At 39.8% G+C, this 18,923-nt stretch overlaps 1 non-coding gene across 1 annotated transcript; it reads left to right on the top strand.

Annotated features, from left to right (window-relative positions):
* The first annotated feature begins 15,408 nt into the window (after positions 1-15,408).
* On the top strand, positions 15,409-15,528 carry LOC146000641 (U5 spliceosomal RNA). The gene has a single exon (XR_014443515.1). It is a non-coding gene; the product is annotated as a U5 spliceosomal RNA (small nuclear RNA).
* Positions 15,529-18,923: the final 3,395 nt, after the last annotated feature.

Here is an 18,923-nt window from a genome sequence, read left to right as displayed (position 1 = left end):
CAAATAAAATATGACCTCCCATTAAAAACATAATTGTGAGCTCAGTATGACTTAAATGGTGCTTCTCCTCTCTCCTGACCAGCAAAAGTTGAAGAATGCCACAACTGTTCATAATTCTCCCCACCCCCAACTCAGCTCCTACCAACAAGATGGACTTCTTTGTTGAGACATGCAAGCTAGAATTTTCATCTGTCCACATATTGTTCAGGATTGAGCAAACATGCTCAACGGGTGTGGATGTACTCTCAAGTGTAACACAATATCCACCGCTTTCAGAAGGACGTCATACTTTATGTGGTCCACTTCCAACTTACCAAAAAATTTGTACCCATTTATTGGACAAACAAACCTTATTTTTATTTTCTTTCCAGTCTTTATGAAGTTGTGTTAAGATTCCTCTAGCAAATGCCACTGATCGAAAGGTTTTGTTCGTCTTCTAAACTAGAAAATATATTAACATTTACAAATTAATTAGGAATGTCTTTTGAGTTTGTGTTGAGATTCAGGAATTTAAATTCTTCGTGCAGCCTCACATTGAAACTACATGCACACTTCTTGGTCATACTTATTCACTGCTCTAGAAATAACGGAGCACACGTAAAACAAAAATTCTGCAATGGGAGCTAACTTAAAGAGTAAACTGCTGCCTGTTTGAATCTTCTGGACAAAATTGTAGCAATTGGATTGTTATGCGCTGGCAGAAAAGCGATGCGAAATGTAAAAAATAACAAATTACTATGAATAACTTGAAACAGTATTTCCACGGCACTAGTTTTAAAAGTTCATTGATTTTTAGCATGAAATGTCTCAAATTTACATCTAATTTTTGAGCTAACTACTAGATTTTTATAAAATGGGACATAATTAGGATTGTTAAAATATGGACGGGACTACCAGGCCACGTCTCCTAAACCCTATTCATATGTAGTTGTTATTACTGAATAAACAAACAAATTGGCAGTTGCCACAGACCTAATTGACTTCCAGTTTTACACATGATACAGTTAATGGCAAAGATATTTCATTCTTTTTGCTTCTACATCCTGGTATTGTTTTAAGGAATGGAATTCTGTTGATGCGAAGATTTTATTCTCTATTTTTTGTTTTTATTTCAAATCATATTCATCACATTGTGGAGAACACCAAGCCTTGCTGAACTGAAGTCATCCTTCCACCCTGGTCACCAAACAAATATCCCGAGCTACCTCATACACCCCCACCAAGAAAATTGCCCCCTGTACTTATCACCCTATATCACCCCCACCTCAACAAAATCAGACATACTCTACATTCCATCATCCACATTGATCGCGACACCAGAAACATTTTTCCTGGCAAGCCTTGAGGAGTTTACCCTCCAGTCGTAGTCAAGATGGCGGATGGTAGAAGGAGTACGTTTCTTCGCTCCTCAAGTTTAGCCTGTGTTCTTGTAGTGTTTTGTGCCAATTGTTGTATTTCAACGTCATGAGACTGTGAAGTTACACCCTGTCTCGTCATTGTGGGCTTGGGATCCTGTAATCACCAACTGGATACTTGGTTACAGAAGTTACTTTGTTCCAGCCATTCAAATCTTTCCCGAGCTCTCTGCAGCCATGTCTCGGCCGCCGATACAACGGTACCTGCACCCTCGAGGTAAGTCAACAACCCTCGCCAGCTACCGTCACTTCCTGTGCCTCGTTCTCCTGTGTGGTGACGTCCATCTGAATCCCGGGGCCCATCCAACGGAATGCTACCTCCCTCTCAGTTTACTACCAAAATGCTCAAAGCATAAAAAAATAAACTCACAGACTGCACTACTCATCTGACGGAGGTTGATCTATGATTGCTTGGTTTTTACAGAGACCTGGCTGAACGATACTGTTCCAGACAATGAACTGCCTTTTGCGAATCACTCAATATTTTCCGAAAGGATCGGTCTGTTGGAAGGGGAGGGGGTGTCATGGTGTGCATAAATCTGAAGTGGAAAAGCAAAATTCGAAATGATCTGAACCGTGATTGTGAAATCGTGTGGGTTGAACTTAACATGGAAAAAGGTAGGAAAATTTTAATTGGCTTGTATTATCGACCGAACAGAAACTCTCCCGTGCAAATTCTGGAAGCCTGCAGGGATTCAGTCTTGGCAGCCTTAATGTATGGTGATGTAAAGAACTAAACTGAAATGATGAAATATACTACACACAGAAAGATTACATACACATAGCAGGGTCACTAGCCATACAACAACAAATCAAGTTGACAGTCCTTATCTAGGAAGATTTCTCCAAAGGAATTAAACATATCACCTCCTGACAGTTGTTGACTAATGGGTCTACTACACTGACAGGTGATTGACAGGTCAAGATTAGCAAGAGTCTAGAACCACCTGCTTACCACTCCCCCACCCCTCCTGCCTTTTTGGTTATGGATGAATACCTCCTCCTCTGGTCTTCTTCTTTTCTCTTCTTTCTTCCTTGTTCATACTTCTTTTTTCTTCAGTCCTTTTCTTCATCCTTTCAACTTTCTCTAACACACTCTTCCATTCCTTGTTTATCTTGAGTCCTCCATTCCAATTCATGATGTCTTCTCCTTTCTTTTCTATTTCTTTGGCCTCCTTCCATTTTCTCACTAGTTCTCTCTTCTCTTTTCCTATTCGCCTAGCCGAATCCCATTCAACTTCATGTCCTGTTTCTCTAGTGTGTTTGAGTATGGCATTCCTGTCTCTCTTCAATCTCACATCATCCATGTGTTGCTTTAACCTGTCTTTAAGTCTCTTCTTCGTTTCCCCTATATATACACTTTCACATCCTCTGCACTTCACCTCGTAGATAACCCCTTCCTCTTCTTCCTCTCTTTTCTTCCTTCTTCTTGCTGGCTATACTTAAAATAGTGCATCCTCCCTTCCTGTAAGTTCTTATACCCACTTTCCTCAGCACTTTGCATATCTTCTCTGTGGCATCGCCCATACTTCTTATACCAAACCATCTCTCTTTCTCTTTTTCTTCCTTCTCTTCCAGTCCTCTCTCTTTTATCTCTTTCCTTCTTCTGTTGATGTTGTGTCTGTCTTTCTTGTCATAGCCATTCTCTTCTAGTTGTTCCCACAGGCTATTAATCTTGGTTTCTTCTTCCCCTTTCTCTGTGCATATCTTCTTTATTCGGTCTTCCATGTTCCTTATAAAATTACGTTTAGTTCCATCACCCACATCACTTCTTTTGTGGCAGAACACTCCTGCCGAACACTTCTTTTGATACCATGTAGCCACAATCCCCATTCCTCTCTTCTTTTTCATCTCAATATCCAAGAAATTTAATGTTCCTTCCTGTTCCGTTTCGAGCTCAAGGAATATCCCTGTTTTCTCATCTTCTACATCTTTAACAAGCTTACTCAGCTGCCTTTTTGTTCCCTTCCATATCCCAAAACAATCATCCACATATCTACAAAACAGACTTAACTTATCTCCTCCTTTCACTATCACTTCCTTCTCCCATTCATTCATAACTAATTCTGCCAGCACAGGGCTCAAGCAAGAGCCTATATTCAGACCTTCACTAATCTTGATGATTTTACTCCCCACTCTGCTGTAGCCATTGTCCCAAATGGTTTCCAGCGCTTGTACCACTCTCTCACTATCCCATTCTCCTATAATGCTTTTCCCCACTTTCTTCCTCACTATATCCACTACGTGTCCCCTTATGCTCGGGAACATGCTTCTCACGTCTAGGCTAAACATTGTGATTTTATCCCCAGACTCCTTCAGACCTTTTATAAGGTCCACCACCTGCTCACTGTTTTTCACGGCTCTGCTTTCTTGTTCTCTCACTAACACTTCAATTACCTCTTTTAACTTCTTTTCCAATGGTTCCAAAATATTGTCCCTGCAATTCATCACTGGTCTCAACTTTATCTCTTCTTTATGTATTTTGGGAAAGCCTTTTAAACAGGGCAGTCTTCCTGCCTCCTTCGTGAGCTTTTTAAACCCCCTCCTTCCACAATCTTTTATGATCTTTTCTCTAATATTGCGTTCCTCTTCCATTCCACAAATCTCCTCATACGTGTCCCCTTTCAGGTCTTCAAACTTCTTCTCGTACCATTCTTTTTCCATCACGACTGTGGCCCCTCCCTTATCTGCCTGTTCCACCACCACATCGTTCCTTGTCTTGATTCTTTTCATACCCTCCCTTAAAGCAACACATGGATGATGTGAGATTGAAGAGAGACAGGATTGCCATATTCAAACACACTAGAGAAACAGGACATGAAGTTGAATGGGATTCGGCTAGGCAAATAGGAAAAGAGAAGAGAGAACTAGTGAGAAAATGGAAGGAGGCCAAAGAAATAGAAAAGAAAGGAGAAACATCATGAATTGGAATGGAGGACTCAAGATAAACAAGGAATGGAAGAGTGTGTTAGAGAAAGTTGAAAGGATGAAGAAAAGGACTGAAGAAAAAAGAAGTATGAACAAGGAAGAAAGAAGAGAAAAGAAGAAGACCAGAGGAGGAGGTATTCATTCATAACCAAAAAGGCAGGAGGGGTGGGGGAGTGGTAAGCAGGTGGTTCTAGACTCTTGCTAATCTTGACCTGTCAATCACCTGTCAGTGTAGTAGACCCATTAGTCAACAACTGTCAGGAGGTGATATGTTTAATTCCTTTGGAGAAATCTTCCTAGATAAGGACTGTCAACTTGATTTGTTGTTGTATGGCTAGTGACCCTGCTATGTGTATGTAATCTTTCTGTGTGTAGTATATTTCATCATTTCAGTTTAGTTCTTCATCTGAGGAAGACCCTGATACAGGGTCGAAATGTTACGTGTTAAGTGTTTTTATCTTAATAAACTGCCTTGGTCAGCATCTTATTGTTTTTAATATGGAAACAAGGCTTAATTATATTACGAAAAGTTTTCTTGCTCGCTTCGCTTGCAGTTTGCCAGTTGCTGCTATAACAGTTTGGTTTGGAGGAAAACATTTCAGAGACAATTTATATAATTTTTGCTGTTGGTTTGTTAAGGGGCGGATGAATAGATTACGTAATGTATTTAAATAATATGTTAATACCTAGATATATATATATATATATATATATATATATATATATATATATATATATATATATATATACTGTATATATAATACACACACACACACACACACACACACACACACACACACACACACACACACACACACACACACATCACATCACATCAATGCAAAAAACACTAAAACAGTCTTTCCCGATCTGACTTAATATTCAAGGTTTTTGCCCCCCCCCCCTTTATCAGTGGGTCTGCGCACGCCCATGATGTTGGTACCTTCTTCTAATAATAAAAACAAGTTAAAATAACAGTAATATTAAATTAATAATATTAAAATATTAATTAATATTGTTATCACATGAATGGGAAAAGATGGCATAAGAATAGGAATATAACAGCACGTATTCATTATCTAGCTCATGAATAGTTAAGATCGCTTCAATTTGTATAAAAAGAATTGACCTGGCAGGTGATTGTGAAACAGATAAGGAATTGAATATTTATTGAATAACGAAAAAGGATGTTAGATCCATTTGACGAAAAGTAAAGCTCTTAATTTAATATTTAAGCATATTACTTAGGTAGTGGTGTGCATAAATCTTCTTTGATACAGTCATCCAAAGTTGTATGACCCCAATGTAATCCTTCCCTCACAATAAGTTTGACGGAAATACACCTCTCTCGATTATACGACAGATGCTAAACAAAACAAGCATATTTACATTATTTAATTTTAGTACTTTGTAAGTCTCCTGGAAGAGTCGGACTCCCTGGACACCCCGCCTCCCCAGGCCCGTAGCCAGGAATTCTTTGTATGGGGGGCGAAGTCAATCCTAGGGGGGGCAAATTTTTAATATATTGTGTCGCATTGGCAGGGTACATAGAAGCACTTGCCCCCTCCCCCAAAAGAGATAGTAACAGAAAAGGGATGATATCTTGAAACTGCAACGAACAAAAAAAAACTTCGAGCAACATCAAATAGCAATATTACGATAATGACTTTTCCAGATTGCCAACGAATATAAAGTTTAACATAAGTAGGCTAATAAGGACTGTATCTACTTGATATTTACAGGTCGATAATGTTAATAGATGATTAATATGTACCAACAGCTTTGGGCCTCTCTGCAGAACTGATTAAGGGAGCCCTTTATAAATCATGCTTCATAATGATTTCCTCTAGTTTCCAGTATGCAAGATCTTTACGCACAAAGGAAACTAACGAGAATCCAACAACACCATTGTGTTGTGTTATGCAAGAAGAATCGAATTAATTAAATAATAATTGTTACATATTATCTACACTTTGATGAATTCTGTAAAAATTTGTAATACATTTTTGTACTTGCTAAAACATTAAAACATGGGTCCCTTAGTTCACCACGGACTCTATTTCCTTCAAAGGGGAGACTCTTGCATCACTACAGACAATGTTTGCCTACTGGTTACGTTAACCATTTTGCAAAATATTGTGTGAATTGTTCAGTATTATATTGCTATTTGAAATACACGTTTTGACACCTGACAAAGAAATAGGAATCCCGCGATTGATCTTGGATTACAGTGTCATCATTAATATTTCATATTAAGTTTCATAGAAAGAAATTGTTTTAATAGGGCGGGGCGCCATGGTATTCTCTTTAAGATTTCTTTTTTTTCATATGTATCGTTTGGCTGCCAGGGCCGACTCCCGTCGCCCCATAGCTATTTATGGCTCTTAACTTGTTCTATAAGAAAAGCAGACATTGCGAGCGAAGCGAGCAAGAAAATTTTACGAAATGTATTTTTATTTGTATAAAATTTGAAAGAAAAATGCAAGGAACACGTAAAAACTAATTCCATCATGAGTATCCAATTGTCCTGCTATTCTTAGATTCTCCTAGTCTTGTTTTTTTACTTCAATGTTTGCTTCCCCTTGAATGGACTTCCGTCCAATGTCGGGGGGAGGGGACAATGCCCCCTGCCCCCTGTAGTTGCGGCACTGTATATGAGTGTCTCTTCATCAATTTCACGTCATCACTCATTGTTGCGATAAGCTAGATGAGGCAGAAAAGCAACGCTAAGTAACAAAAATCAAATATCCACTCCCTCTCTCTACCACATGAATCACTATTACCAAAAGGTAGACTTTGGAAATAAAAATGTAAGCAGTTCCAAGTTCAGGGCAACACATTCAAGAAAAACATCCGAACACATTAGGTTACCTTTAATATAAGACTACTCAAAATGTCACAACTGTTCTAGATACTGAAAATTGCGAAATCATTACCCGAAGTCTGAATTTGGAAGGGAATTTTTTCCCCCAATTCTGATACGACATTATACGGAATCCCATACACCCTAATAAATCACAAAATCAATAAGTGTCTTTGTTATGTTGTTAGAGTAACACATGATATAATTGTAAAGATTTGTGAGAATTCCAGGTAGGAATGTGTTCTGTATTTTTCACAGGGGGGGCAAAGCAGGCTCTCAGGGGGGGCAGTTGCCCCCCCTGCCCCCCCTCTAGCTACGGGCCTGCGCCTCCCCTAAATAGTCCTTGGCTCTATTACATGTAAGTTGTATTGCGATGTTCGTCAATGTGTGTTTTCCTTCTTTCAGACACTCGGAAAAAGTGTTGTCTTGTCACAGAAACCCTCTCGGAGTTATAAACATGCGGGCTCAAAAGAAAGGTCTGTTATGGTCAGAGTCTGACCTTCCAGGCGGGGTGGGGGTGGGGGCTGAGTAGCGGACAGGGAACCTTGTCTTCTGTTTCTTTCGACAGAGCAACCCTCCCACCAGTAAAGTCTCAATAGGTCTCCCATGCAATGGATTTGCGTTCGAAGGGGGAAATGGAATCAATATTGGTAAGACTAGGAAGAAAATTTGACATCTGTCCGGTGCTTTTTTCGAGTGACGCTGATACGGGCTCTTAATGTTAAACGCGGTGACAAATACCAGTGGCGTCTCGTGGCCTCAAATTTGGCCGGGGCTTATTTTTAAAGAATGTAAAATATAATGACAATTCACATGAATTACAAAAACAGGTATTCTTTTCTTATAGACTACAAAACTGGACTTACTTTTTTGAAAGAATTTAAAATGTAATGACAAATTACATGAATTACAAAAAACGGGTATTTATCTTCTTCTAAACTACAAAACTGGACTTATTTTTTTAAAGAATTTAAAATATAATGACAATTCACATGATTACAAAAGAAACAGGTATTGTTGTGAAACATACCTTTCTACGAACGTTGACTCCTGTTCTTCTGCTCAGCAAATTTTGTTATTACTTTTTCGTAATAATTCTATTTAATATGTGCCTATTTTTCCGGACAAATTCATTGTGTCTTGTAATTAACAGCCTATGTCCTTCATCAATTTGTGTTCGAACATCAACCCTGCCAAACTCACTCAAACATAGCGAATGAAAGCCACCAAAACACAGAACAACACGCGAGATCGAACGCGATGCAACGGAACTAGCCCCGAATCAGCACTCAAATCCATTGCACTCTCCCCTCCTCTCTCTGCTAGCATGCGACCTTCACTGTAGCTTAGGTGGGTGTAGGCCAAGCCTTCATTTGCGACGTGCCCCGGAAAACGATAATTGACATCAATGCCGCTAGGAGCGCTGTCGTATCCATTGCAACAGACGATGAATTTACGTGGGTAAAAATCGCCTTTTAAAAGACTGTGCGATAGTTATGCGTTATGGTGATTGATAATTACGTGAATACGTCCGTTTTTCTTTAGGGGCTAAGCCCCGGGACGAGACGCCACTGACAAATACAACTTTAAAAAGTGTAGAAAATACTGACATCATGTCATCAGTGATGCCAAAAGCAGGGAAATTTCCCTCGGCACAGGGAAATTTGAGGGTGAAAAGGGAAAAGGGAAATTTAATGAAAAATAGCTAAGAAACAGGGAAATTTAAACTCATATTTTCGTTCCATTCTTTTAAAAAGTTCGAAAATATTTTCTTTCAGCGTGTACTTTTTCCAAATGAATAGTTAGCAACAGTGGCACTTTTCAGTAAGCTTTCTTTCTCCCTGTTATAGATGACCTTGACCTGCCAGTCTTATATTTGTCGCGTTTCCTAGAAAGACCTTAAGGCACGAGCTGCTCTGCACCTGGAAAGAATTTGGGACGCGATTTTCAACTTCTTTCTTTGTTCCATCCATCATTTCAGAACGTGTCTTAGTGGCTGTGTCGTTGCAAGGAGAATGGAAGAGGTGACTGATAGAGCTACCCGCAACTCCCAGGAAGGTTAGAAAACGTCGTGGGGATTTATCTGCGGATGAAAAGATATCTGGGAAACATGAGAAAAGCTAACATGGTTTCCCGAACTTGTGATTGATTGTCTCAGAAATATTTGCACTGTGAGCGAAGCGAGTACATTTTTTTCCTTTGAAAACTAGCAACATATTGGGTAATAATAATTGTTTCCTAAATCCTTGAATATCATAGAAATGTTTGTATCCCAAGTGAGGCGAGTGGGAAATTTTCTCTTTCTTTTTCCCCAAGAAAATTTGAAAAACGTAGATTACCCGACCTCACTTCGGTGCGTCCCTGTTATCTTCTCTTGTTCGAGAATATCTACCCATTACTTCACACATTTATGATTTTCATAAATATTTAATAATAATAATAAACTGTGTTCCTCAGGCAAAACAGACGTTAAAAGAAAAATATTAACAGCAGGCCCCTAGCTAAGCTTTGACAATGGGTGGGTTTCAAAGTCCGACAATCATTGCGCCGCAGACGAAATTTTTCTTGGTTTGGGGATTTTTTCAATGATTTTTTCAATACATTAGTGTTTTATTTTAAAATTCAAATGTTTATTTTAGGATAATTATATTATGAAACTTTGATCAGTTTCTAGTATTTTATTCAATGGGGGGTTTGAACCCACTAAACCCCCTTATATACGGCTCAGATTAACAGTTATAGTAATACAAAGATACAGCTTCAGATGTGTTTTGAAAATCGAGGGAAATTTAGGTCGAAAAAGGGAAATTTTACACTGATAAAAGGGAAATCATGCATTCGGAGATTGGCAACACTGCATGTCATACTTACCTCTCAGCTACTACCGATCATCCTGATAGGTTTCGCATAGCCTCCTTCCTCTACATCATCCAGAAAGTTGGGATGGTACTTTAAACGAAAGTCATAGATGCACCTTACCCCTTCTCATTCTCTTCTTGTATCGGCGAAACCAACAACACAAATAGTAATGTAGATTAAAATACCCTTGAAGATTATTTCCGTGTCGCTGCAACTCGTGAAGCGCGCCACACGCAACAACAACGCTTCAAGCAAATTGTCCATCAGGACTATCAACATATGTTTATGATCTTTGTTTTACGTAATGAGTGTTTCAAGAAATGAAGCAAAGCAATATACAAGTCTCTGACAACCTCTGCACCAGCACACGTAAAAATTCCTTCCGTAAAAACACGTAGGATGTAAGAAAATAAATATAATTAAAATGGTCACCATCGTTCACTTTTATTTTATTCTCTGTGGTTCTATGCACACACTACATACTTCTTAAACGGGTCGTCCCACCCTGTCCACTCATTAGCGACGCCCGTGCCAAAGATCAATTAATTGAATTGTGCAGAGGTTGTTAACAGCTTGTTTGATGTTTTGTTTCAATTCTTGAAGTTTTCATTGCGTAAAACAGAGAAAAAAATAGCTTGGTAATATCTATGCATCCCACTCTACACAACTCATTTTCTAGATTCTTGCGGGGGGGACATGAATGCAGTTTCTGTGGTAAAAGTGCATCGACTGGTAACACTGACGTTTTCTTCGCAACAAAAGTAATATTGCATTGCATTGAAAATATTGACACTAGATGGCAGCACACATGGAGGAAATATTAAATGGGTCTAAAAATATCTAATATGTAAATAGTAAGGTAGAAATATTTTCAGAAAACGTATTTATTTACTATTCTTTATATTCAATTAAAATATTAACCCAAATGTATACTGCAAGTAATACAACAGAACATACTTGTAGAATCTCGCAGGCGAAAGGCATGGATTGTTTGATAAATAAACGAGACCTGCTGTTTTTATTTTACTAAACGGACTGACGGTCCAAACTCCGAGACGATGCTCGATTCACGAAGTACCAATGATCCAATGCAAACATCCAGCTATTCCACAAAACACCGACGTCGCAATTCCTATGAAGGATTACCTCTACCTCAACGTCAACGATCTAGATCACCAATTAAACGAGATACAGGAAATACAGCTCATGCAACCCAACTAAAATCCAAACAACAGGATAATAGCTTATACAACTTCCTGCTCACCAATTACGACACCAAATTCAACACAGCAAAACATGTGTTCCAACAAACATCTAAGTATGTACCAAGGGCACAAATTGCACAAATACTGTTCACCCGTAATGGCATCATATTGAAATCACCAGATCCAGACTTTGCAAAACTAATTAGAAACAAAGCTTCTTTTGAAATTTATGGAGCCAAAGCAAACATCCAAACACTGAATGCTTCCACTCAAAAACAACCACCACCACCACATAAATCCCCACTACTATCAGTAGTCATCAGGGGTGTAGAACCTGTCTTAACAGACGAGGAGATCTTTGAGGAACTGGAATGCGAAGGTGTACAAATCCGCAAATGTATCCGTATTCGCAATAACAACGGACCCACATACATGGTGCGGGTCCTAACAGACTCACAAAATGCTGTAGACACACTACTACACAGTGGAGCATACATATACAGACGCAGGTACAAAGTTGAACCATCCCGTTCTCAACAACCTCTTCCATTGCGGTGCGAAAAATGCCAACAATATAACAAGCACACTACCGCTGCATGTCCAAACCGAGATAAATGCGGATACTGTTCAGGACCCCATTCAACCAAAGAATGTCAAAACCAAACTGCTCCACCAAAATGTGTCACATGTACGGAAAACCATCCTACATACAGCTACAAATGCAAAGCCAAGCCAGAAGCAATACCTGAACACCCCGACCTAACAGTCCCCCTGCGCACCAATGACACTGCTACGGAACCTGACAACTCACTACGACATCCTGTAACAGTGGAAGATCTAATACGTTTCTTCACACTGACTCTCCAAAATGTGCACCCATTTTTAAGAACGCACATATTAACCCAAGTAACGGCATCGGCAAAAACCATTTTCAACTTGCAACTCCATGCAACATACTCTGGTCCTCACGTGCATTTCCACATATCCCACTTGGAAACTGCGGTTTAAGGTTTTGAATATGGCAGTACGGAATATGTATAATTTTCTATTTTTAAATATCCGATCCGTTTCTAAACGAAAAGCTTTATTGCAACACCTGCTCTTGGAAGAATCTGTTCACTGCTTTGCGCTAAATGAAACCTATCTTGCTCCAAAAATGATCTGTCATATTCCACCATACAACATCTTACGCCACGATGGCCCGCCGGGCTTAAGAGTAAACGGCGGCACAGCAATTGGAGTAGATAGAAAATTACCATATCGAACAGTTACCTTCCCTCCACACTTCCACTTGCCAGAACATACTGCTAGTACAATCTACTTTCCATCCCGGGTCGTTACATTTGCTACCATCTATGTAAGACCAGGGGAGACTATTCCATACCAATTCTTTCAACATATCCAAACCCTTAGCAAACATTATATCATAGCAGCGGACATCAATTATCATAGCCGAACCATGCAAGACAAAACAAACTTTTTACAATTTCTGGACCAAAACACTACAGCAGAATTCCATGTACTGCCCAGAGCCACACGTCCCATAAGTAACACTACCCCTGACGTTGTTATAACATCAACATCTCTAAGTGCCTGCTTGAACATATCTGTGCTGGATTCCATCGGCAGTGACCATGACCCAGTGAAAATTACCTTAAATCTTGGTAACCGCAATACGAGCAGTACAATACAACCTCGAAAAATCTGGTGTTACAACAAAGCGAACTGGGAGGCATATAGTGAAAAGCTACAGAATGCTTTTTCTCACCCGCATCCAGAACCAAACAATTCAGAGGAACTCGATACGGCGGTGGAACATCTTACTGCTCAGATTACCAGTGCGGCAACCACTAACATACCTACGACCACTCTCAATAGTTACAAACCAAAGCTACCTCCGCAATATCTTCACCTAATCACAGCATCACGACGAGCATACAGGGACTATCTCCAGACCAGAAATCCTGAATCCCTTAACTTACACCGTCAATGGCTGCGTACAGTTCATAACTATATAAAAGCTTATAAACAACGTCGATGGATTGAAACGTGCAACCAATTGAGTGACGAAAGCCATCCCACAAAATACTGGAAACGTTTCAAGGTGCTCACTGGACAATCCAGTAGTACTCCTTATCCGATAACAATCAAGGACGCAGCTCTAAACACAGACACTGAAAAAGCTTATGCCTTCGCAAATGCCTTGCAAGACACTTTCACTCCGACACCGCAACTAGCTCCAAATCTCCGCCTCCAGACCAAAATTGACAGAGTCACAAACCCCAATAACAGGCAACTGCAACCCAGTAATACGCACACTATTGATCCTACAAATGCTCTAACTGTTCCTATCACAACAGACGATATTATCAATACTGTGCGTAGGAAGAGAAACACTGCTCCCGGATTGGACAATATCACATACGTATTGATTAAACAAGCCCCGCTTGCATTGCTGTCCTTTCTGGCCATTATCTACAATTTTATCCTCCGCACAGGACACTACCCGACAGACTGGAAGATTTCAAAGGTTCTAATGTTCCCAAAACCAAACAAAGATAGTACCAACCCAACAAACTATCGACCTATTCAGCTCACATCAACCTTTAGCAAAATATTCGAACGCATCATTGTTCGACGCATACACATGCACTTACAAGCACACAGTTTACTTCCGTCGCACCAAGCAGGCTTTAGACCTCAACACAGTGTCCTTGATAATTTATTAAAACTAACGACTCGCATCACAAATCATTTCAACACATCCAAACCATCCTGCCTAGTACTATTCGACCTGGAGAAAGCATTTGACAAAGTATGGCATACTGGACTCATTTACAAGCTCCATAAATTCCAACTACCGCTTTGCTATGTCAGATTAGTACACAGCTTTCTAACAAATAGGGTCGCTTATGTCACTGTAAATGGAGCGATGTCATACCCCATTTTCCCTTACTCTGGCGTTCCACAGGGTGCTGCTTTATCACCATTACTCTACATACTATACGTTGCCGATATGCCAAAACCCCCACAAGTTTCTATCTACCAATTCGCTGACGACACCGCATTTCTCGCCTGTTGTTCAACCATCCAAGCTATAAACAAAACTCTCCAACCAGCTATAAACTCCTTCCAAAGATGGTGTGACACATGGCGTCTCACAATTAATGCTCTCAAAACACAAGCATTGGTGTTTCTGCAGACAGGCTGTCGCTCGAAGATCCAAAGGAACCCAACATTATTAAACATCAAAATACGGGGAACTCCAATTCTGCCTGCCACCACTGCAAAATACCTGGGAGTCATATTTGACTCCAAGCTAACCTGGAAACCTCAATTGCTCAACATCGTCCAAAAAGCTACAAATCGTTTGAGCTTGCTCAAACGGCTAATTGGAACATCCTGGGGACTCAACTCCCAGGTTGTCCTACATACCTACAAGGCTTTCCTTCGACCAGCAATTACTTACGGCCACACTGCATGGATATCAGCCCCAGACTCATTCTATCACAAACTACAAGTTCTGGAAAGACATGCTCTTCGTTTGGCCTTCAGAGTAGTCCTACCAAGTCCTACACGACTACTGTACGAGCGAATAACCTTTCCCGAAATCACAACCCACATCGAAGCCATCCGTCACAAATATATAACTGGTCGAATGAACTCGCACCATCCACAACTTCTTAGCACAATGTACGAAGATGCTCTACACGACTGCCTTCCCACATACCACTGCACACCATTACAGCATCTCTTAACCATGTACACCTTCCTGATAGATCCACAGCATCCTGACTACCAGCTGTATAATATCCATCATCCTCCGGAACTACGGCACGTGATATATCCAACACATGCCGCACCATAGCAAATTATTACTTTCCTAACAGAAGTAATTTTCCCACTACTGCATAAATAAGATCTAAGTGAACTACCCTCAGAATAAGTAAATATGTACCACTTCATTACTGAAAACACTTAGACCATCACCTTGCAAGGGGAAAACATTTATGGAAACAATTCACTTACCAAAGAGAAGGTGTACCCTTCTAAATGGAAAACGAGGACAAAAAAAAAAAAAAAAAAAAAAAAAAAAAAAAAAAAAAAAAAAAAAAAAAAAAAAAAAAATGTTTTTATTTAACTCTGGCTTCCCTTCAATACGTATAAATCTTTCGCCTTTTACTAAAGATTTCCGTGGAGGGGAGCAAAAGATGAGTTTATAACTAATTTTTCGTTTGGCCTAGTTAACACTGGGCCACATAATTGAATTAAAAATAAAATATTACATTGCCTTACTCTTGTGACGGTCGTGTAGATGTTTGATTCTAGTAGAATCACAGACCCCCGAAGAGGGGAGGGGCAGAGTGGAGCATGCTACCTTATGGTCAGAGTTGAACTGTAGAAGGGGGAGGTGCACGGAGCCTATTCACCGATTGTTTGCGGTCGCTCTATTGTAGTGACTTTATTGGCAAGCAAATACAGTATGTAACATTCTTATTCGTACACATGGATTTTCAAAGAAAATGCTTTAAAATCTGAAAGGAAATACACTCTTTTGAAATTGTTTCTTTACAATTCAATAACTAATATCATTAGGAACATAAGATCTTACCCAAATTCTGTATAACCAATGACAATAATAAATTAAATGAAACTCAAAGAGAAACATGCCATTTTTTGTACAACTTTTCTATTCATACACTTAATAACTTAATAATATAAAAGAAAAAGTATATTCAGAGCAAATTGACTAACAGTTCTAATACTTTGATGTGTATCCTTTGCCTTTAATTACAGCTTGACACCTGTTCTTCATAGAATTAACCAGTTTCCGACATGTTTCTGAGCTTATTTTATTTCACTCGGCTTGCACAAGAGTTTTCAACTCTTGTTTGGACTTTACGCCTCCTTTATGGACTCGCCTCTTCAAAATTGCCCATAAATGCTCAATGGGATTTAATTCTGGACATTGAGCTGGTATTTGTACTAGTTTGGGCACATTCCATATTAGCCAGTTCATGTTAATTCGCACCTTATGCTTACTGTCATTGAAAAAAGGTAAAAAAGGTCAAGTGCTCCCCTGTGCATAGCACCACGCCATGAAGGCATATAGGGGGTGTGGAGGTAACGCCCCACACTTTCTTGATTAGGTCGTGAGTGGGGGTGATGTGATCAGCATCACGCCCCTGACCGCCTTTACCCCCCCAGGGGTCTTGTTGGAATCTTTAGATAGGCAGCATGTCCATTTTTTGTGCACTCTTCTTTACATTGTTCTTCAATATGTCCAAATAGACATATGCATCCATGATACCATCAATAAACTGGATGATACCAATACCTTTGGACGACATACAGCCCCAAATCATTAATGACCTACCACCCTGTTTAACTGTTGGAACTGTGTTAATGTGATCATTGTCTTTATTTGATTTTCTCCAGACCCTATTTATCCCATCTGACCTGTATATATTAATCTTGGACTCGTCTGACATATGGCACTATCCCACATCCCATGGATGTGCTCTTTCGCGATTGAAAGTATATTCCTTAGATTCACCTTACTTACATATGGCCTTTTTCGTGGTATTCTGCCATGATATGCATGCTTCCACAAGGCACGTCAGACAGTTTGATCGGACATCATCTTGCCAGCAACATTTTCTAGTAACGGTCGTAACTGAGGAACACTTAGTCGGGGGTTTTCTCGCACTCTTTTTAAAATAAAGCGTTCATCATGTTTATTCAACAGTCTCTCTTTTGGTTTTCTCGGCACATTTTGTGTTGAACCTTCCTCTCTAAATTTGTTTATTATGTATTGAACTGTGGAGTGTTTGAGTTGGTTTGAGTTTGAGTTGGTGTTTTAAGTCCACTTTATGCACAATAAGGCTAATCGGGACTGGACCTACGGTTTAAAGTGGGATCCGAACCACTTGTGCCTCCACCGGGTATCGAACCCAGGACCCCTTGATTACAAGGCAATGACGGAACTGTGGAGTGTGATTTATTGACTGTTTGTCCAATTTTTCTTAACGAATAACCTCTAAGGGCCAAATTTATAACAACATCCTTCAGATCGGAACTAAGTTCCTTCACCTTGCCCATTTCGAACACGCTGATAGATAGACGATAGGCCTACGACAATACCTACGCCAGCATTCCGCTTGACGGGGAGCATGCCTGCATGTTCAAACTTGTTATGAAGTTGCAAACTGCACAAAATCGCCAGAATAGCGGTGGCGCTGTGTGCGAGGAAGATTGAAACTCTTGCCTGTACGAATAACAATGTTGCATGAAACAGCATGTTTTTCTCTTTTCACACAAATTATATGCTCTGTTTATACACTTTGAACATATATTTTTATCGACATTTGTTGGTGAAACCTTCATTAACATTAATTTCCAGGTACATATGAAAATGATTATATATACTAGAGTCGAAGAGCTATATGAAAGCAGCTGACCTTGAACAAGCCTCGATGCGCAGTAGCAAAAGGAGGAAGTACAGACTGCCGTGGAAAACGTGCGATGTCGTTCTTTTGTTTTTCGAGCGGTAAGAATCGGTTTGTTTTTCGTTGTGACTGTTCGTGTTTCTTCAGTGAGTTCACAAAAATTTGTCAATATACGTGTGCAAGATGGCTACAGAAACACCTAAGTGTCGTGTTCTACACAAACAAGCACGAGATATGGTGTACAAAGTGTATCAGTTCTTCCAAAGTGAATCTCGCAGTGCAAACAGTGCCTCGTGTTAGTCAGAGAGCAGTGTTGCCAAATGTCAGGAGCGTACAGTGGCTGCATGTGGGATAGGTCTGCGTACAGTTCAGACTATTGTGAAGGAAGCCAGGTCGTCGATCGGTGATACAGGGTCAGTTTCTTTTCGCCCGCCTGGCAAACATTGTAACCGGCGAAAGAATGTTATGCACTTGGATGATTTTGATAAAGGGGTATTGCATAATATTATATTTGATATGTAAGCAAATGGTGAATTTCCTACTGCAGTGAAACTTAGGGCTATATTGAAGGAAGCTACCGGATTTGCTCATCCTGGAGAGTATCCCCTCAATTGTTCACTAGAAACAAATACAAATTACTTTTTTTTTATACAATACAGTTGGGCCAACTCTGATTACGTAAGGTAAAGTTACCCACAAATGCACATTTTAGGGAATGTGGTTGTAGGGCTCCACACATTCTCGATCATTGGAGGTGATGTGATCAGCACCATGCTCTGGCTGCCTTTACCCCCGGATTGCCCCCAGGTACCCATTGATTAGAGGTTTGGTGAGCCCCAGAACTGATTTCTGCAGGGACAAGTCCGGAAAAATTCCGACCTTAGATCACCTATCCCAGGAATCGAACCCGAGTGGCAGTAAGACACCCTACTGACAAGACCACTGTACATCCAAAATAAAATCAGCTGTAAACACAGTACAAGTATGTATATAATATTTGTTCTTCACAATTACTAAAGAATACCAATTGGAATCATTACCGTTTAACCTCACTTGATCACGTTATGGAAAACGAACACACACTGTTTAGTCTACATGATTCTTATATTCTTCAAAACAATAAAATCCCATAGATGAAGTAAACGAACACCATTTTTCTAACATTGGCAAGATCTAAATTGATTCCATACACAGTGGAACATGG

This window comes from Lepisma saccharinum, chromosome 16 (assembly GCF_977018435.1).
Source record: "Lepisma saccharinum chromosome 16, izLepSacc3.1, whole genome shotgun sequence".
NCBI classification, from domain to species: Eukaryota; Metazoa; Arthropoda; class Insecta; order Zygentoma; family Lepismatidae; genus Lepisma; species Lepisma saccharinum.
The sequence above is the reverse complement of the archived record's forward strand: the minus strand, read 5'-3'. Positions and strand labels throughout refer to the sequence as shown.